Source organism: Apis laboriosa, unplaced genomic scaffold (assembly GCF_014066325.1).
Source record: "Apis laboriosa isolate Shangri-la unplaced genomic scaffold, ASM1406632v1 scaffold1_cov151, whole genome shotgun sequence".
In the NCBI taxonomy this organism is placed as follows: domain Eukaryota; kingdom Metazoa; phylum Arthropoda; class Insecta; order Hymenoptera; family Apidae; genus Apis; species Apis laboriosa.
This window is the reverse complement of record NW_025222279.1, coordinates 2,328,904-2,352,747: the sequence shown is the minus strand read 5'-3', so window position 1 is coordinate 2,352,747 and position 23,844 is coordinate 2,328,904. Positions and strand designations below refer to the sequence as shown.

The following is a 23,844-nucleotide window of genomic DNA, read 5'->3' as shown; positions in this document are numbered from 1 at the left end:
ATTTGTTTTTCATATATTTTTTTTCGTTTTTCGTTTCTTTTTTCAAATAACTCTATATAATTACACATATACATTTTAATCGTATTCATTTTTTGTAATAGTAATTAGAATTTCTATTTATTCATTGCTCCAAATATAATTATCTACGTAATTATATCTATATAATTAAGTATATATAACAAAGTCTTATTTTATTTATTAATATGTTCTATTTTGATACATTTTGTTATCAATTATTTATTCGTTGATCATTGTTTTTTATTTTTTTTTTTTAAATATAATTTGTTTTCTTTTCATCAAGTAACTTTTAGGATTAAAATCGATTATCAAAGATTTGATAGCATTTTGGATGGATAACAGAGAGAGCAACGAATTGTGCGAACGATTGAGAAAGAGTGAATAGGATAGACAGAGACGCGTACGTAATGCGCATGCCCGAACGAAGGTCTGTCGGGCCGAGCCATTTGTGCCCGGCCAATCGATTGTTTCCGACGTTTCTCCACACGCTAAACTCGTTTCCGGTCCGATTTATTCGCGACCGGTTTCCGATACATATTAAGCACGAGAAATCGACTACGAAAACGATACATTATAATTGCATTGTACACTCGTCTGTTAAACGAGGGTGATTGTAGCGGTGGTTTGTTTGGAGGTGGGGATAGCGGCATAAAAGAGAAGGAATCGTATCTGGTACTTCTGCAATAAGTAACCACGTTGTGAGGATCTATCGGTGCTCCATCGAGCATAAGTATTATACTTTCATGACGGTGTAATGAGAGAAAGCAGATTTCATTGCAAAGAATACAAGTTGATCGAGGTCACGTATTTCGTTTTAATCAATTCGACCGTGTATTATATGATTTTTGGGCAATTAATCGAAAATAGATTACTTCTAAAAGATTTTGAGTAAAAATTTCACATGTATAAATGTGGTTGAAATTGTTCTTCCTGATATAAATCTTATTATTGGCACGTTTCTGCATGCTTTACAAAATTTCTAAACATTTATAAAAACCTAAATTTATGATGTTTGTTAAATTTTGTCAAAGTTCAGATAACATCAGTTATATCACAGTTGATAGATTAAATATGAGTTAGATAGGCAACGGTGTCGAAATTCTTTCGAGGAAGACAGGTTTTAGAAGGAAACCATTCTATGGACTCCAGTTATGGCTTGGGCTGGGTCGGGATTTAACGAGCCATGGAATGAGGTGACTCATAGGAACTCTCTGGAGAACGTAGTTCACGAGGAAAAACAAAGTGGTCTGGTATTTAGGTTGGGAGAAGTCAGCAGCCATAGACACCTTTAGCGAGCTTTATTACATCGTCCAAGTGTTTCCGATTAAGCGATCATTGCAGTTTGGTCGAGTGTTTAAATTGCATGATTGATCGGTCACTTCGAATCGTTGCCTACTTATTTTGATATCGCAAATCATGGGATTGACCTTCGAGCTGGTTCAGAATAATGATCATCGGATATAAATGAATTTCATAATTGACATTGTGACTAAAATAAATTTTATTCGATTTAGAAGATTTGTCGGAATTTGGATGAAATATTATGTATTAAAATTTAATAAGAAGACTTTCTAATCTTGTAAGGTTCTTAATTGTTTATCATATTATACATTCTTATTATTGCTATCTTTATTATTATTTTTTTTATTAATTATATGGCTCTTTCTTTATGTTTCTTAATATAAATTTTAAAAGACTTTATGATTGCTGATTCATATATGGAACGATATTAATGTGTCACCTACTTATGGCTTCACGTGGCATTATGCGTTTTAGTTTTCAAATACATTTTTAGAATTATTTCACATTTTCAATTGATACATTAATATAAAAATGTAATCTTTTTCTCTCCTATAATATTTTTAATATTATTAATTTGATATTATTAATTTGATCCATTCCTATCATACACAGTTAAATATTATTATATACATATATATTCTCTTCTTCTATGAAGAATAACATTTTAAAACAAATATTTTATTATTAGTGTTTTACTATTACACAAGTTATACATATATATATTATATATATTATTTCGTATTTGTATATATTATATTTGTAATATATATAACTAATTCTATAATTATAATTATATATATATATATTCTATAACTAATATAACTGTTCGGAATTTTGTGGAAAACTATTTCTTCATTAATAAATATTTTCGGTTGAAAAATAATTTTCTTTCTTACGATGATATTTCGATGAACCTCATTTAATTCATATTTTTAATATTTTGTAAGATTTCAAAATATTAGAAGCATTTAAAATTGTTGTTTACTAAATTGAATCGTCAATATACTAAAAATTTTTTTTATACTATAAATTTAAAACTTAGCAAAGTGTATTAAACTTGATATACTAAATTTCTGATTTTTAGAATTACCAAACTTAAAGTTTGTAAGTCCAAAAGATCCAAAGTTAGTAAATTCAGAATTCGTATAGTTAAAAATAACTCTTCCTTTACTTTCTTTTTTTATCCTCTTAACTCGTCGTTTTCTTTCGACTAGTTAAGGGATTGTATATAAGAACCATGTGAAAAGAGTTAATGAAGTTTTAAATAAAGATATAACGAATATTTCAATTTCATAATTATATAATATTTATAAAAAAATACGAAAATATGTATAAATTCACAAATTAATTATAATTTTATTATAATATAATCAGTAGTTAAAACAATCATATTTCGCACGCCAATATATAATTAAGAAAAATATGGGCATATAAGGATTGGAAATCTTATTCAAGGCCATGTTTTATTAAAAAAAATATATATAACTGCACCTGCATTAACGGACGAAAGTATTTAAAAATAATTCCAAGTTATGGAATATAATGGAATATATATTATATTATTTATTTATTTTTTTTTTCTGAAATATTTTTCTATCTCTAATTAAAAATTCTATCTAATCATTATATAAAACATATTATTGATAATAATATTACGATAAAGAAGTTTTCAATATACAATATGATGTACAGTATGAAACATTAAGAAATATGTACAATTTGTCAAGTTTTCCATGTCTCATATGAATTATATAAGTAAGTTATGCCAGTATAAATTTGGAAAAATTTCCTGTTCTCGAAGTTCTCGAGATGTTCATGAGAATTTATAACACATCAATCCCTATTGAGACAGATGAAGTTAGTTTTTCAGTTAGTTAGTTTTTCAGGAATCTAATTAAAAATCGCAAGTTCCTACCTATTAATAAATAATTATATGAATATTAATGAGACAAATGAATAGTTTGTTTCTTGTTGTTGAAAATTACAAAAATTATTGATTGATATTGTATTGTGGTAAATTAGGATTATTTTATTCAAATTTAATTTATTTACATTTTTTTAAATAAAATGAATAGTAAAAATCACACTCAATCCATAGACATGATTAACTATTATCAATTATTTTATCACTGGATTTGTGGCAAATAATAATGTTTCATTTTGCACTGAAAAAATATATAAATATATTTAAATATATATAATATATATAATATATATAAATATATATAAATATATTTATGATCTATATTCAATATTTTTTTTGTAAAAAAAAAAAAAATATCAATTCGATTTTACGTAATCAATCAATTATTTTCTTGATTTCATCGGGAAAATCTTATTCTCGAAAAAATTATTTAATTTTTTTCAATCGCATCTGTTATTTACTATTCCATGTGTTAAAACATAAATATTTCACGATCAAATGTTGATAATATCATCAAATCATAATTACCGAGCGAAATGATTTCAAATTCGCAATAATTTCACAATATTATCCTCTATTAATCTCAAGCGTGTTAATTTAGCAATTATATCGGACTATAATACATGAAATTGCGTTAATAAGACTTTCATTCTGGATGGCACATGATTGGCCTACTATGTCTGCTCTTGATCAATTCGAGCTAAAAGCTAAAAGGGAGAAATGAGACGAGGAATCGTGCGTTGTGTGCACGTTTCATAGTTGAGTCAGGTCAGACTCTTTAAATCACCGGAAATAGGTAGAGAAGATGTGGATAAACTGTTCTCTTACTTTATTTCATGTCCTGTGCTTTTTAAAATAATTTCTTGAAAGTTCTATACGTTTAAAAAAAATGCATACACATGCATTCAACGATGTACTATGAAACATATCTCGTTGGAATTTCCAGAGCCACTTGTGTTCAGAGTCCGTCGAATCTAAAGAATTTTACGATGTGATTATAGCGATTGTGGAAAGGTTTAAAGATTAGCGTGAAAGTTAGATTTATTCGAGAAATATAGAGGGCGTTTGTATAAATGAAATGCTCTGAAATATTTGAATCTTATGCACAACAATATGATGAAGTTTAAAAGTGAAAAAAGTATATAAATATTAATACATTATGAATGATTTAAACAGATATTATCTTTAAATTATTATCATTATTTTAATTCAATTCATGATTACAATTTTATTTGTAATGTGTGAAGAAAAAAATAAAGGTATTGAGTTTGAAAAGTAACAGAGTAATATTGTTTTTAAATTTTTGAACGAAAATTATTCTGATTCACCGTGGGAGGTATTTGATATGTCTTCCGGCTGTTCAAATGCGTAACTCGATTCTCTTTATTAAGGCTGGTATATAGGCTTCAATGAGTGCCAGATTTTTTTCTTTAATTCTCGATAATAATCTTAATGGAAATGTTAATAGAATGGTGAATACTATAATAATAGAAACATTTTCATAGAGCCTTTATTAGACGATATAACAAAGCTATTAATATTTAAATATAGCTATATATATTAGAGAAGAGAAATTCTTTTAATAAAAATAATATTATTTTATGATATATATTTTTATAAATTTTTATATTAAAAAATTTCTATATTCTCATATTACAAAAAATTAATCATTTTTTTATATTTTTATGTTAAAATAAAACATTGAATTTTTTTATATTTCTGCAATTACATTATTCAAAGTTAAAACAAAAATAAATAAAATTGTAAATTATTTTCTTGAAATCAATAAGTAATTAAAGAAAAGATTTTCATCATTTATTTCAGTATATTTACAAATCTGTTCTTTGAAATTTGCTTTATAATAGATTTTTTTTCTCATACTATAAAATTAATAGGTTTTATCAAATAATTTTAAATAATATTTTTAAAATTTTCTATAAATATTTTTATTAAATTATTTTATTAAATGTCAAATATCAATTATATCTTCATTTAAATATCATTTCTGTTGAAAGAAAAATTTAATTTGCATACTTTGTCATATACGTGATGAAATTATTTGAAATTAAGTTCGCGATAAAATGTTTCAGAAACAAATTCATTCTATATTATTTTTGTTTTTTGTTTTTATTTTTAATATCATATATAATATTTATTTTGTAATATTTGTCAAATTAAAAAAAGAATTAAAAAAAAATTCGACTGAATTTTAAAATGAAAAAAAATTTCAGAGTGATATTCTTGAATATCCTTGAATTAAAGAATTTACATATATTAAGAATGCATTTTTCTCATACCTATACATGCATAGTGATTATTTTGCACAACTGCGATATATCTTCTTTGTTCTTTATAGGAACATATCTTGTTTTAGTAATGGACAAGAACCTGTCAAAATAAAATTATTTTTTTCTTTTTTTTATCTGTTTTTTTTTTTTTTTACATGTTTTATCAATAGAATATATTTTTTTTTTCTATACATTTTTTTTTTGGATAGAGATATCCGTCAAATATATTGTTAATTTCATTAATTTAACGCGTCAAACATTATTTCTTTCCAATTTATCTTCCAAGAAAAATTTCCTAATCATATTGCACATGACTCTTTTATGCAGTTTCTTGCTTTGCAATTTAAGCAACCAAGCGAGTAGGCAGGAGTAGATGTTATCTTCAATTAAAGACAGAATTTCCGACGTAGTAACATGATCATTGTAAATGTACAGACTTTTCTTCCATTTGTCATGGTTTCCTTTTTGTCTTTTTGCTTTTACATTTTTTCATCTTTGCTCTGGATTCCGTGAATTATTCATATTGCTATTTTTAACGTAAATGCCGTTGCTGTAATTAGTTTTGTAAATTCCGATAATATCAAAATACGAATATCAATTTAATTCCTTAAATATTTTCAGTTCAATTTAAACCTATCAACGATAATCTATTTTTTAAAATCAAATAAATAATGTTTTTTTAATAAATAATATAAAGTCTCGATTTTTAATCTCGTTTATAAATATAAACATATACACATTCATGAAATATAGAAAGAAATCAATTTTAATCCACCATTCAGCGAACGCAAAAGATCTATACTCTCTGCACATAAAAGAATATACAGTATACATAAAAATGTATGTATGCGTGAAACCTTACATATGAAGGTTGTTTTCCATCGACGGTCGTCAATAGGTATCGCATTAACGCGACGCGGTTTCCGTCCGAGGACTGTCCATTCGAAGACGCAATTCGTGATATACGCGTTCTCTCCATTCCTATATAAAGCATCCTCCGTTCGATTTGTTCGACTCATCCAATAGATAGTCTATTCAATCGCTTCTCGTCATCGTGCTTTATGAATACTGATTTACTTGTCGCTTGCACATACTGTTTTATGTGCCTCGAATTCGTGCGCATGCGTGCAGAAATGCGTTCACGCGATTCATTGGTAACCACGTAGAAAGCGTTCCTCTTTGTTGAATGGTGTTGAGGTTGATCATGTTTGGAATGATTGGTGTTTGATTGGATATTGATTTGTAGGCTTTTCAAACAATTTATTAAATATTTTAATTGTAGTTTTAGAAATATATAATTCTGAAAAATGAATTCTTTTATGTATAGAAATTTTATTTGTTTATGTGAATAGAGAAATAATTAATTATAATTTTTCAATATAATAACGTAATAATTAAATGTAATAATAATAATAAGTTAAAATTAAAAAAAAAAAGACAGAAAAAGAGAAAATTCAAGAATTAATTTAAAAAAATAATTGTGATCATGTTTATTTTATATTATAAACTTTATTGCATTACATTACTAATGAACTAAATAGTGCCTCCTATATACATCTAGTGGAAATTATATCTCTATCCAACAACACTACATGAATCGTTAATGTCTCATATAACATGAGTTACATTTATCTATGAATATCAAATCTCTTTGGAACATAATCAATTTTCATTATGGAAATATTAATATTATGTGCAATTATATAAGATATCAATATATTTTTACATAATTATTTATAATTTTAACTTACTGAATACCATTAAAAGAAAGTTGAAATTGTGCCTTAATAGATGATAAAATTTATTCAAAACTATATAATGAAAACTATTTATAACTATTATAACGATATATTTATTATTTACATATATATATATGTAATATAAATAATATTTGTATATAAAATAAGTAACAACATAATAGATAATAATAATAATAATAAATAAAATAATGAATTTCTTTCATTCAAATCGATAAATGATTCTTATTTAGTGAACAAAAGTGGCATTGATCGGAAAAAGCTCATCGAAGATAATTGCTCAGTTGTTCAATAAGAATGAATCAATGTATAAGCGATAAACGCCTTATCCTAATGAGGTGGTTACAAATTAGCGGATTCTAACGTAATGCGATTATGTCTCGGTAACGTGGTATCCTCCTTATCGAGGAGAACGATCAGAAAACAGACGGTAATTATTCATGGTTGATGATTCACTGGAATGGTATATCCTGGAATCGAGACCAGTGAAGCCTCGATTGTTGTTACATGGTAGATTGTAAAAATATAAAACAAGTCTAATTATAGGGAATAAAACGATTTATTGATCGATGAAAGAGTAATAAAAATTTTCAAAGAAAAGGTAATATCAGAAAACAATCAAATGATTGTATTGTTCGGAGAAAGACTGAGTTTTTCACATTTAATTTCTAAAATTAATAACAACAACGAACACACACACACACACACACATACACGCAACTTTATTAAAAAATATTTTATAATGCTTAGACACATTTCTATTAAAATTTGATGCCAAATACTTTTTTCTATCCAATAGAATAATTTTATTTAAAAAATAAAGAAAAATTGGTTTGAATTTTATATATGGATTATGTATTTGGGTTATCAGTTTTTAACGATACCAGTGTTAAATTTAGACTCAAGAAATTATTTGGAAATTCATAAACCTATTCTCTATCTTTTATGATAATTTTATTCAAAGTCATAGTAAAAGAATCAAAAAATATTTTTTTTTGTATGAGAAAATTCTAATTTTATAATTTGATTTGAATTTAAAAAATATTTGTTGATAATTTACAATTCATATAATAATTAAAAATTTCAGTTTTTAATAGCTCTCTTTAATATTCTATTCAAATAGAATTCTAACCTGAGTGATTATTATTAAAACCCTCTGATTAAATAATTTTAGAAGTTATATGACTTTAAATTTCAATAAAAAAAGAAATTACTTTTCTATTTATAATATTACTTATTAATAGATTGTTTAAAAGAATCTTTTTCTTTTTATTATTATTAATTTATTATTATTTAATTGTTATATATTATATGCTATATGTCATTCCTATATAGTAATGAAGAATTCAGAAAAGATTCTCTTAAAATCGATTATTTTTATATCATTTTTTCTTATTTTATTTCCACATTATAAAGGTATATCTAGATTACAAAACTGCACAATCTAAGCAACAATAAACAATCGTGTGTAATATGGCTTGCTCATAATCTGTAATGCGATACTGGTAATATTACCGATCCCGTTACGTTGACACTACTGGCGGCAAGAGCTCTCCAACTCGATCGAGAGAGCCTTCAAACTCGTAAAAGTGGTATACTGTCTACCATCTGGTGCATCGATGACGCCGTAAATCGCAAGTAATCAGATCTCTACTCGAAAAACCTGCTCCAAACCTTTTCGTTATGTTTCTTGCTGTAATAGTATACGTATATAAAAGTTACTTACAATATTTATATTCGTTATATATTCGAACTTTTTCAATTTGAGAATTATTTCCTCTTATTGAAAGAAGAGGAAATTTCTTCTTGGAACCAATGAAGCGAATAATTTTACACCGAAACGATATATCATAAATTTCTTTAAATGCTTGAATTTTTCGTCTTTAACTGTCATTTTCTACTATTTGTTGTTATCCATAAAGATGAAATGAGGCTATAATTTTATGTTCTTAGCTTACAGCCAGTCCTAAGTTGTGAACTCGTAACAAATAAATACTGTATTTATAGAATATGTGTCAAGATGAATGTTCATGTTTGAGGTTTCATCTTCGAAGAAAATTAAATTAAAAAATTCATCTTTTATTTTATTTTGAAAAGAAAAGAGAGACAAGATAAACAAAATATATTATTATTTAATTTAATTTTTTTTATTTATCTTTATTTATAGAATAATATTCTGCCCGTTGCATTTTAAGACAATCTAATGTTCATAAAATATCCTATATGTACACGCAATGTATATGATGTTTATTTTTGATATATAACAACCAACGTTCTCGTCGCGTACAACACAATGTTACATGTAATTGAAATTTATCGCTCGATAAAATTTCATCCTTACTTCAGAATGATAGCGTTTGTGGATCTAAGAAATGATTCATGTAATTGCGATTTAGCGAGCTCGTAGGAAATAGATTATAGGAAAAAGATTATAAAATAATCTTGATTTCTTTTGAAATAGGAATATATATTGATGATTAGGATTATAATTCGCAGGAAAATGAGACTTCATGGCAGGTTTTAATGTAAGTTAATATATTTATATAAGATCCTAAAATAAGAAGTCTTATGATGAAATAGATATATTATATATATCATAATTATTAATACAAGTATAATAACTTGTTTTTTCGAAAAAAATATTTCGATGTTTCGTAATGTCAGAATGTCATCAGAGGTCGATTGTCATATAGATACTTACGTATCAATTGTGATAACTTTGTGGCATTACGCCATAAAAGCTTCAAAATTCCCTGATTTATTTCTATATATCTATAAGAAATGATTAAGAAAATATTATTTTATAATTTTTTTTTAATTATAATAATTTCAAACATTTAAACTCGACTTATATTTTTTCCATATATTTTTACTCGAGATACACGCAATACCGAATTCACTGTATCAGAATTGTCACGTCTGAGAAACCAGCTGACTCACTGGATATTTAAATTGAAAAAGAAATAAAATGTCGCACCTGGTGCACTGTATCGTCGTAATAATTCGCAATACACAAGTTTACTTACATAAACATTGATACCAACACATTATTTACTACTGTTTCCATTTAAGGTTCGTAAGAAAAAAATTTATATAAATTTCATTGCGTCAATTGCGATTGCCAAATTAGGATTTTTCTTCCAAATCGAAAAACATACAGAATGTCCCAGATTTTTCGTATCAGGATATGTTCCAAATTTATTACAAAGTTATTACAAATGTGAAATGTAATTTTCAAAAAAAAAAAAGAAAAAGTTTGTTAATAAAAAAATTAAATAAATTTCTAGATTATTCTCAATTCAAACGGCAATGTTCGATATGTGGAACATAATAGGAAAAATAATAATACGTACCACTAGCAACTGATCGATCGTTTCAAGTATACAGTCCATTTTTAAAAACGATCGATAACTATCGATCCTTTCATTCTTAAACTTCGTTTATTATTGTATTTTCGCTGAAATATATATAAAAACTTTAATTCAAAAACAAAACAATTAGAAACATACAATTTTCAAATTATTAAGTTATCAAGAATATCTGTTCCAATTTAGATCTAAGCTTATTATATGCACGATAAAAATTTTAAATAATTCTTGTTTTGTTAAAGTAGCAATTATTGTGTAGTACATTTTCTACAAATATTATCTATATATAATTTTATAGTAGATCAATATAATTGATTGCTAATTATTATTTGTCGTTTGCATTTTTTCGTAGTGGCTTTTTAATGATCTTTTTTGTAATCTTTTTTTTATTTTTTTTCGTTTTACAAATTTTGTTCGTGTAAATTTTTTCTATTGAGTACACGAACGAAAATATTCTATATTTCTTAATTTGCAAATCTTTTCAAAATATTCTGAAGTTTACGTACGTGTAATATTGAGGCTTTTGTATTCGATTGAATATGGAAATTCTAGGAATGGTTGTAGGTTTCCATAACGTTTAATCTTGTACAAATATATTCAACAGAATTTACAGCAAAAGAATCAAATATCGATATACAAGTGACAAATTGTACAGACAGTGTTTGCAAAACACTTTGCAAGTTTCTTATCATTTTCTTTGAAACTCTTGAATATATAATTTTCATAAAAAAATATAAAAAAAATATAAAAATATAAAAAAATATCGAAATAGTAAAAGATGTAAAAGACAATGAAATTTTATGAAGATATCCCATAAATATATGGGATTTATAGAAAATTCATTCGTTCATATGTATCCTTTTAGTAGTATCGATGATAAATGATGTCTAACATGTCATATTTATAGTCCATCTTTTTCGAATTTATTTCTTCTATTTCGGATTAGCTTTGGCCGTGACAAATATCGTATATATGTTGTTACGCTTAAAAGTTTTTAATTTTTTTTAATGCGTGACGCGAAGTAATATGAAAATATATAGTCATTGTTGAAAAGAAATTTCTATGAAAGTTCTTAAGCTTTTGTAATGGACCCGCGCGACAGGAAATCCTGATGTGTGTCCGTTCAAGATGCCACTAAAACTCGTGTACACAAGATAAGAGAGATGAGAAAGGTCGTTTTTAATTTCCGATGACGCAACTGGTTTAAATAGCGTGTTCGCACATATTTGTTCTCTCTTATCGTAAAACTGTTTGTTGCGTTTATATATACCGGGTGACTCATGAAAATGGAACAAATCGTATCTTCTCATTTAATTGCAATTAGAAGTAAATATAGAATTAATTAACAGATAAAATAAATAATTTCAAAAATATCCTTTTAAAATCATTTTCTTTTTGATAATTATATCGTTATGTATCTTTTCATTCTTCTTTTTATTTGGTTTTTTATAATAAAGTGACGCGTATTTTTTTAACATAGATTTTGAAATTTTTTATTCATTCAATTGAAGAAAATCTCGATTATGATCACATATGGCGTATTTTATTTTAAAATCAATCGATGTTATCTATTTGGTATTTTTATTAATAAGAGAAAAGAAAAAATTCAGGTTAATCTTTCTTTAAAAAATTTTTTTTACTCTCAATCTCATCTCATCGCGAGACACCCTGTATTTTATCGTAGATGAAGCGTATTGAGACACACGAGGGAGATATCGAGTTTGTGGTCAAATAGGTTCCGGGCATGCATCTCGGTGGTTTTCTATCGCGGCAGAAATAAAGTCTCCAGAACGAATGCGGGGGCAGTGGCTTCTTAAAATAGCGCAGAGACCTCTGGAGTTGTCGATTGCGCGTATCTCTCGTACATATACGAAGGAATAAAGAGACAAGTTATTATTTGTCAATTGAAAAATTTTCAAATTTTTTTTTTTTTTTAATAAATATAATCTTAATTAATAAATATAATCTTCATCTGAGATTTATATTATAATTTCTAATTTAGTTTTTTTATGTAATATTTATATAATTCGAAGTATGGAATATCAATTTCGTGTTTAACTTTTCTTATTAACTTTTCGAAAGAGGTATTATAAAATATTTACTCTTTGAAAAAAACTAAATTATATAAATTCTAGAAAATAAATAAGTATATTATATAAATTCTAGAAAATAAATAAGTAAATTATATGACTACATACGATTAAAAAATCAAGATATAACATAAGTGATAACGGTAAAAGTATGTTGATTTATATTTAGGTTAGAGTTGAAGTTAGATAAAGAGAAAGTTTTTTAAACTTGAATTAGATAATTTCAGACTTTTCAGAAAAGAAATATCGGTAAAAGGAAAGGAGATGGGTAGATAACAGTAGAAAATTGAGAGAAAACTGAATAGAAAGAAAAAAAATGATGGTTTTGTTCTTGGGCTAGTGAACGACGGTGCTTCATAACTCATTTATTTCCTTTCTCTTTTTTTTCTTCTCAATGATTGATTCCACATTGTTGGATAATTTAAGCCATCGTGCTGACACTGTTTCGGGAATTTAAGGTCGTTTAACCCTTGACTTTCATAGTGACACCGGCTTAAAGGACATTCGTGGAATTTCGAGCATCTACAAAACACAATTCTACTTATTTTCGACTCCATTGAGTTGTCTCGTTAGTGATGAGAATTATTAAAAGTGGAAGTATTAAAAATATCCGTTTCAATAATAAATTATTTATATATAGTGAATAAAAAAAATATTTATATCTAAATATTTTTGTATACTTATATTTTTTTTTGTTTAAACATATGATAATTATTATGTATATGTATATGTATATATATGTATAATAATTATTAGAACAACAATTCACATGGTAACGCTTGTCGTTGTAACGGTATAATTTTATCTTTGATCAAAGCTGTTATTGTCGTTTTACCAAGCATTTTTCCTGTTTTCCTGTATATAATCGATAAGTTATTTATACAAGGTTCTTTACCTCTTGTTGTTTACCTAAGTATTAAAAGAGATTTCATAAAAGATTTAATAAAAAATTCTTTTAAAAAATCATCAAATAACATCAAGAATTTTTTAACGATTTTAACTGTATTTATAATTTAAAATAAAAAATAATTTAAAATAAACGCTATAAAATTTCATGAGATCAAGTATACGAATATATAACGCAATGAAAAAGTAGATCAATACGACTTGATCTAACTCAAAAATTTAAAAAAAAAAAAAAAAAAGAAATTTTTTATAATCTGCCCTCCAATTTAAAAATATAATCATTGCATTCGTTCTATGATTTTGAGATTCAATTTTTATTCGATCGAATATTTTTATTCGTATTCAAGAATTCTTCTTGATCGAATATATCTTAATCGTGATTTAAGGTGATGAATCTATTTCTTCGTTTCTTCGTTGTAGAAAAAACTATCGATGCGTATGTTTGTTTAATTACATAACTCGACTCTGCAAGAGAAATTGTACCCTTATATATCGCAGCTGTTATAATCGGACCCCGCCCATAATTAAATTAGCTTTTAATTGGATTACAATGTTACAATGTTACAATGACTGTACATGGCCCATGTTTCCCCATTATACATGGGCCTTCGTAAACGGTTCTTTTTTTATTCTTTGTTAAAACAATCTTCTCATAAATTTTTACTCGTAATTCTTCTTGTTCTCTCCTATTTATTTTAGCAAGTCGTATAATATATATATATTTGATGCATTAAATCCATTAAATGTTATTGATGGCTTCGTACAAAATTTTTTTCGGTACTTGATAGTATGATATCATAGTGATTATGAAAAAATTTTTGGATATATATTTATGTAAATTAATGTATTTTTCTTTTTTATTATTTTTATTTATTTTCTTTTCCATTGTAAATACTTATATCTATACAGAAATAGATATCATACTTATATAATTGAATTATAGCATATTTTAATGTCATTATAATGTCAAATATAAATAATGGGTAACGACGCGAAAATATAGATGCCATTTATGTAAATGTGATACAACATGCAATGGATTAACCTTTGATTCAATAGTACATTCTAAACTTACTACATTTGTATTGAATATCATTGAATATCGTTACGACGAACAATACACAAATTATTTTCCTTCGTTAAATAAAGATCAGTTCAAAAATTTATATTTCGAGCCCTTCGATATCATTTTTTTTCTTTCGTATATAAAAAATGTTCTCAAATATAAAAAAAATTATTTTTCACAATAATTCATAAATGTAATAAAAAGAGTAATTAATTTCTCCATTCTCTTAATTCTCCATAAAAACAAACTCCGCTAGATAGATAATCCAAATCGTTCAAGTACTTTTCCTAGTACGAACTCCGCTTTCTTATTCTTTTCTAGTTACAACGAAGACCTAAGGCGATTAAGTTCAATGTAGTGGCAACAGAAACATCGTATGCCGGCATACCACCGCAATGTACCCAATTTATCCCCTTTGCCGCGGGTCTTAATTAATTAATCTTCCAATTGAACCTCATTACTGCTTATCTTATCGCGTTGGAACGCTCGAAAGACTGCGCGCGGGCAAACGCTTTGCTCTCTGTGGCATTCCTCCACCGCGAGAAATTCGTTTCGTCTTGTGGGTTCATTGCACCGTATTTCAACAGAGAATGAAGAAGAGGAGTGGACATCGCGATGCGTGAATTAGAATTGTCCGAATGCTTCGAATATTCAAGCAGACGGTAGAATTTCATTTATTGGGATTAAATTGATAACTAATGAATTCTTACCAAATATGAATGCCTATCGTTTCAACGAAGAACTATATAACTATACTGTTCAACATTTAAAAAATAAATGAAAAAATGAGGGAAAAAAGGAAAATCTTTTCGTGTCGAGAATCCATTCATACGTCTTCCACGTAACTCTTCATTCACATGTAACTGTGCCTGAAAAACGAAGAAAAGATTCGTGTTCTCTTTCGTTCTTATGGCAACCCTTATCGAAGATACGCGATGCTGTAATCGCGCCAACTATATGATGGCGTGACAGTCCTCGAACGAGAAGAGACGCTTCCTTTGGTTCTGTTCTATTGTCCATATATCAAGGAAAAATTATCTTGAATGTTTCGTAAGACATCTCACACGCGGCAATGAAGGAAGTTCATTGTTCGATGGCCGACGATCCATTGGAACGCGGCCACAGAGAAGTATACCGACTTCCAGATAATTCTGTATACGATGAGAAACTGAGGATCGTTATCTATTTGATAGATTGAAATTCTCTTTTAACTCGACAGAGAAAAAGAATCGTAAAATTAAATTAGATATGCAACGATATATTTATTCTAAGTGAATAAAGTAAATAAAAAAATTATTAAAAAAAAAAAAAAAAATTATGAAATCATAGTAATCATCGGTAATTCATTCATTCAAGACTTAAAGTCGACCGTACAACCTAATTGTTTCGCATTCACAATTTCAAATCTTTCTAACTTGCGCGGTAAAATCTCATGTACAAGCGTGTCCATTTCACACGATGCCAAAGAGGCGGTAGCCCGTGTAACGACACGCTGTTGCACGTTGACGCGGGGAACAAGGTGAACTATCTGGACACACACGTGTTGAACTGCTGGCCGACATGTGCGGCATCGAGTGTCGATCGTTGAGGTAGGCCGGCCACCGACCTCTCTACCGAGTTTTAGACTCGATTCGCTTCGTTCTCTCGATCAGTGTCCCGCCACGTACGATTGGATTTTTTTTTTTTATTGGCTCTGTTCCAAATGCGTAATCAAAAAGGATCGATCGTAAATCGAAATGAGCGAAAAGTGATCTATTTCTGCACTTTGCACGAGACATTAAAATAATTGAAAAATTCTTTTATTTATCTTTTTATTATTATTATATATATATTTAAAATCAAAATTATCTTTCAATTTTGAAATCCGTATCGAAAGAGTTTAATACAGTTAAATATTTATCTTCTTTATTTTAAGTTCGAAGAAAAAATGTTCTTCGCTTTCACAGATAAATCACCGCATGATAATTAGATTGTCACATTCGTATATACTAATATGGTTTGTGAAACATCGTTTAATCGATATGCATGATTGTTAGACTTATTTGGGCGGATGTAACATAACATAGAATGTGGAAGTTTAGTATTCAGGTTTGCAAGTGTGCAGTATGATGAATGTTAATTGCAGGTTTGCCATTCATGCAATCTTTTTAAAGGATTCTCATAATTTCCTACTTCCACCGGTCAAAAGTGTTTATCGTTCGTTAAGTAGGCGTTTCAGAATGAATGTAGCCGGGAATCATTATTATACACGTTTGTGCTATGAAGAAACCGTTGTTCACCATAATTAATGCTGCAATCTTCCGATGCTTCATCCTTAACCCTTTTAATTTTTAAACTACGGTTAATATGGGTCAAGTAAAAAATTGTATAAGAAGAGAAATTGAATACGTGTTAGGCGGTTAAAAATAATACTTCGTTATTACTTTGGGAAGTTTAATTTATATTAAACGAATTTATTTAATAAACAATTTCAATGAACATATTATACGATATAATAAAACGTTAAGAATACAATTCGCATTTAATTAATCGAACTCTTGAACAAAATGAATCCAATCTTTCCAATGATCTCGAACAACGTCTTCTCTTGTGACGAGTACGACAGTGACAGAATACAAGAAGTATCAAATATAGCTTTATAGCGAGCACGTACTGTGCACGCTATCCGTTAAAATCTAATTGTATGATTATGGATCGGAATTTCGTGGCAGGAGGCAGACAACGAGGAGATTAGACGGTGTGCAACGAATGCAATCTTCTTATGCTGTAATTTCTGCTCATAGTCTTTTCAGATTCATTGTAAGCGATGCAAGACTTCTACTGCATCCCACATTGGAGCACATATTACTTACGTAGGATTTCTTCTGACAATCCATTAGGAGGGATAATTGGCGCATATTAAATATACATAGCCTAGAGATTCATGGTCCTTCCCTGTTTAAAAATCTCCTATAATAAAATTACACCAAGAGTATTTCCAATTTGTAAAGAATCATTTTGTATTATCTTTCAAATGGAAAATTCGTAATTATTTCGTATAAACGATTCGATTCAAATAATTTAATATTTTAACGAAATAGATTTTTCTTTAAAAATTTCTACATATACAATTGTACAAAATGTGAACAACACGTGTTACACAAATTATATATTTTATATATATAAAAATATCTATATATTAAAAAAAAAAGAAAAAGAGCTATCTCATAAGACGCATAATCTTCACGTCCGCTTGTCAGAGACGGTCGTCAACGAGCTTTTTCTTCTCTAATCCCTCCTCATCCTCCTGTATCGTTTTCAGCCGCCTAATCCCGCGAAGTTAATCGTCGGTGAAGACCACGAACAGAATATAAGGGGCCACTCGTTTTACAGCTTCTGAGCATCGCGGCAGGGCGCCCATTAGGAATATTTATGGGGTACCACGATTCTGTCACGTCCAGAAGAGGTCTCTGTTTCTCCTTTATACTCCACGCTCTATCTTTCTTTCTTTTCTGCCTAACCGTGGATGTAATCGAGCGATGAGGTCATTTGTTAACGGTTAGATAGGCGGCCAACCTGGTGTGTACGAGTTAGACACGAGAATGGGGACCACTTTTCAGTCCTCTCCATTATAGAGCTGGAGGTGTACCCCGCCAGTCTCGAAAGGTTGAAGCGCATCAAAGTGACTGGGCTACGGCCATTTTACGCAACAAATTGCTCATTGTTCTCGAGATACGCAGAAAAAAAAAAAAGAAAAAAAAGAAAGAAAAAGAAAATAGGAGAGAAGAAATGTTAGGGGAATCTCTTTCTACTCTTCTCTTATTCTAGAGTATTTTCCGCGAGAGCCGTCGTCGACAGGACCATTGTCAGATACGGCGTGTAATTTCGCGTTTCCTCTTTTCTTACGAAGCTATAGTCCTCGTGAAACGTGGATGCTTAACGAGGGGAACCAATCTTTTGGATTAAGTCGTCCGAGTTTATATGTGTGTCAATTTTTGTGTATTGGTATCGTATACGTGGAAAAGACAATTTTTTTTAGAGAATTAGAAACGATAACAGTAAAGAATTGGAAACAATACGTGTACAAGAATTTTATATGACAAAATTTTCTTCTATGATTTCTGTGTGTAATTTTTTCGATATCTTTTGCAAACGAAATGTTTTATTTTATTAAACGAAAGAATTTTTTAAAGACATGCATTCCAAGTGTGCATCTTCAAATTATCGATAAAAAGGAGCTATTTTACTTTTTCTTCCAGTTATGTTCGTCAAAGTATATATTCTCCACGTAGTTATAAATTACAGAGAAGCGGTTTGTAAACTTAGTTTACAACGATACTCGTGTGTGATGAATATTACATTTACTCCCCTGTGAGTCATGCTTCTTCCCCTGTATATCGTCTATAACATCCCCTAAATCATTAAGCGCGCTGACAGAAGCGACTTTAATAGGAACAAGAAGAAATTTCATTGAGGAAAATCGTCTGACTCATCGAACGATCATCGAGCAATTCCACGGATACCAAATGGTAGCTTTCTGTGCCAACGCCTCACGATTAAAATGGATTTAGGTTTAGGAAGTTCGTACATTAAAGACACTGTTGGGCATGGATGTGCCAAGTGGTAGGTTCGTTGGACTTGGCAGTCACGGCTGCGTTTGCTTTCGTTTTCGGCCGATCGGTTCTTCTCGGCCGACTTTACGACATAGCCAGCCTTGTGCAGTGAAACTATTTACAAGTGCCGTAACCATTCACCTCTCGCCGGTATTTTCATCGAGACGACGTGTTCCGTCATTGATAGCCGACCGACATTTTTGCACGACGCGTCACGATTAGATACTCTTTTCTCTCGTAACTGAGAAACAATAGAAATTTATTCCCTTTCCCTTTTTATCTTCCATCCTATTTCTAATCTAATTTTTGAATATCGATGTGTAATTATACAAAAATATGATTTTTAATTGAATTTTTGAACCGAAGAATTAAATATTATGGATAATGATGGAGGAAGTTATTCAAGAAATCGTAGGTAGTTGATGATTGGATTATTTTCTGCATATTTAAATACAATTGAAGATTGAAAAATTGATTTAATGTAGATAAAGATACAGTTATTCGTATGATGTTAAGTATATTTGCATTTCATTTGTATGCTCCATGTGTTAGAAAACATATGGTCATGTTGTGAAACATGTCGCTTTCCTCTCTTTCACATAGTAAAGAATAGTATTGGTAATACATATTGCTGTAGATATAGTAGATGATGGAGTTGACTTATTTCGAGATATATCGTGGTATTATTAGACTTAAGTTCAATGTTTGATGAGAAGAAGTCATGATGGGCCAGGATTTTAGTTTGATGTTCCTGTTTTACACACATGTGGCACATGTGATAATTCGTAGTTGGTGGATTTGGAGTATATGTTACAAAATTTTAATCAGACTGTTCTTATATATATTTTAAGTGTTGTACATTTAAAGGATAATTAAATTCAAATTAATTATTTATCGAAAAATTATTAATTGTTCAAAATTTAAAAGATAGAATAATTTATTACATTTAATTTTATTTTTTTGATATTCATAAATGGATATAAACTAAATAGAAAGTGAAGAGGGGGAGAGAAAGAGAAAGGTGGTCCTATTGGTGTAGGGCTGTGGCTAAACTTTACTGTTAGCTGGCGCTGGAGCAGTCAGCAACCAGTAGCAGCTAGCAGCATCCCGCTCGATCAATACGCAGCGCAAGCTGCGAGCCACAACTACGTGAAAATACGGCAACGACTACTATGATCGTCACCGACGAAGACGATGACACGACTACTACGTTCATGACGAGGACTGCCTACGTACGATACCACGACATAACGGCTTGAAGCCTGAGGGAGGGAGGAGGAGGAAAAGGGAGGAGGACGTTGCCAGGCGACGGAAGCTGCCTACCGCCAGAGTTCATCGTCCTCCGGCATGTTTCTTCTCCCTTCCACCCACCTATTCACCCTGCGTTTATCCTTCTTCTCCGCTCCCTCCGCGCCACTCGACTTTGTCTTCTCCTCGCTCTTTCTCGTTTTTCATGCTCCCTCTCTCTTTTTTCCCTCTCTAACCCCACGCATTCCCCCTCCTCGATGCCTCGCTGTTGTACCACTCCCTGATTCCCTCTCTGACTTTTCTCTTTTACATTCTCATTCCTCTTTTCGTCTCATCTCTTTTTCTTTCTACGTATGGCTCTTTTTCTTTGGGTTTTGTATTTTCTCCAGTCGGTTCGGTCAAGTTTTTTTCTCTACTGCGATTTTCTTCACACTATTTCTACGATCTTATCGAAGACTAGTAGCCCTCTCTTAAGGGTCTCCTCGAAGAAAATTACTTTCCTTGATTTTCTCTTCCTTTGATTCGCTTTTCGTTCTCTTTCGTTCTTCCTCGTTCTCGTCTTACACGTTCATTTTTCTTTTTCGCGTCAGTTTGTTTTCCCTCTTCAACCTCCTAGTTCCTCCTAGTTCTTTTCAAACGTACGAACGCGCATGCGCGGTTGACTTGTGTATGTACACATCCGATTTGACTAAAAAAAATCACGAATGAAAAGCAACTGTCTCACGTAATTTATACTATCTCTATCTTTCTTCTCTGTTCGATTTTTCATCTTTCGAAAATATGTTTTTCTGCGATACTCCATCGTAAGTTTTTTCTCTTTCTCTTTGAATTATTCTCTTTCGAATACGTATAGACGTTTTTAACGATCGTCCTCAATTACCAGTGCACCACGATCATCGCGCCATCTACAAAACCGTAAACTCGCGAATTAATCAGTACCGACCGCGTTCATCGATTTTATACTAGAGGATATTTAATTCCACTACAGCATATCGGATTTTCGCTCTTTCTGCTTAAGTCATTCTACTCCGTTCGAATACGGCTTCAGCACCCACCATATCCTTTTTTTTTTTCCATTTTCTGTCAGTGTTTGTTTGAAATATATCCCACGAGTTCAATGTCCAGCACGAAGGTTCGTTTCCAATAATATTTCAGGGTACATACCAAGCATCTTCTCCATATCCCTTTATCTTTCCTGCTACCATTGCACATGTGTATCGTTTCTTCTTTTTTTGCCCTCCAGTTTAAGCTTCTCTTTTTTTTCGATTTACTCTTCCCCTCGATTGTTTGTCTTTTTTTTTCTCTCTCGTTCTCTTTCCTTCTTCGCGTTTCCCTAGACTCTCCTCCCTGAAATTCGCATTGGCATACATCCTCTACCACCTCTTCGTTTCCCTCTCGTGCTAACCTCCTTCCTCTCATCGTTCTTCTTCGTCCATCTTCCACCCCTTGTGCCACCCGTTCGTACTCGCCATTATCACGACGCGCTCACATTGCAAAACAACCGTTGCACCTCCGTTGACGTCGTCGTCGTCATCATCGTCTTCGTCGTCGTAAATGTCGACGTCGTTTCCATCATCGCTATTATCACTCGCATACAAAGATGCGCTTGTCGAGGCTGTGCATTGCAGTCTTTAGGGCCTGTCCTCAAACTGTTCTCCCTCCCGCAACCCAAGAGATCTTCCTATTCGACTTACTTTCGTTTATTTTCGATGACAGTGCAGCTGCACGCTGCACTCGCTGATTGCCGACGATGATGAGCTCTTTCCGAAGAGATATTCCCACGTATATATCGCGACGTTGTTCCCCTTTTCGTGGGACCGGACTCGATGCTCCGGTCTCTTCGTGCGTTATTGTACGGTTAATTCAGGTGATTTCTATAGACGCGAACGCTCACGGCTTGTTCCACTTGTCGATCCTTAATTGACGTAAGAAACGTTTTCTCGGACATTTCTTTGTCTTACTTATTCTTGGTTCTTTGAGAAATAGATCCCTGAAAATGGATCAACGACGATCCCCATCGGATTTTATGAAATCGTCGAGGATATATACATTTTTGACAGAATATGATATACGATTTTAAACGCAGAATTATATCTATTAATATATCTCAAAGAATTTGTAATAAAGCATATATTTATGTATATGTTACGTCATTTATCATCTCGTATTAATTTTCTTAAAGAAAGTCGAAAATCAAGAAATTCCAGGTCACCATTCATTTACAATAAAATGCTCTAACAGATGGCCAGCAAGTAACTAGAAAGTTTCTTATATACTTCGAGTGAAATCTTGGCAATATAGATGTTATTCTCATTGACAGTGTTTTAAATCGTAAGTTTCAAGAAAGTGGACCATATCCGTATTAATTTTCTCTTCGGTCGATTATTATGTTGTATTTATCGCATCTTAATGATTTAATATAAACGGGATTTTAAACATTTTATTGACAAAGAGAATTTTATCAAACTTCGTCGAAAAGAATCGAGCACACTATCGCAGAACGATACGCATGAAATCTTCCTCAGATGTATATTGCGCTATCAATATTGCTTTGCAATATGATCCACCTGTAAAGGACACCAGATATCTTATTGACTTACGGTGTACTTCATGTGTGGCGTTAGTGCGTATAAATAGGCGCAGGTGCAATTTGTTACGTACTCGTTGAATCAAGTTAAGTACTTATCTTAACTTATCTTAACACCTTCTCTCGCATTGTGTTGATTTTTTATTTAATCCCTTTTTTCGATCAAGAATTCTTCGTTTTGTAAATAAAAGTGAATTTGAATGAAATAAAAAATAATTTATCCGCATCAGGATTTGAACAACTTGAACTAACTTATTTCAATAACGAGCACCTTAGTCATGAAGCTATCGAAGCCCCTTGGTGTTCCTTTTTCCTGTTTTTTTTCCCTATGAATCGACCGTTCGTATCGCAAAGGTTTCTGATCCTATATGCATACGCGCTTCTAAATATTGTATAGTAAATATTCAATGTAAATTGTTTTTTAATTAATTAAAGCTTGAATTATTTCACATTATATAATATAAACGAGTTTTTTTATTTTAGCATATAGAATTGAAGCGAATATTTTTCTTTTAATTTCCAATTATTGTATTAAAATTGTAATTAAAGTTAATATAATTAATTAGCGAGTATTATGTTATTATATTATGTTTTCACATTAATAATAGTCGAGCAATCAAAAATAACTTGAAATAGGAAAGATCAAATTAAATTGAAATATCTTTTTTTTTTATAATTCAATATTATAATTTTTACTT

At 30.0% G+C, this 23,844-nt stretch overlaps 1 protein-coding gene across 1 annotated transcript in view; it reads left to right on the top strand.

The window, feature by feature from the left end:
- Positions 1-23,844, top strand: part of LOC122712286 (failed axon connections) — a 32,638-nt gene that overhangs the window by 5,214 nt on the left and 3,580 nt on the right. The window lies entirely within an intron of this gene.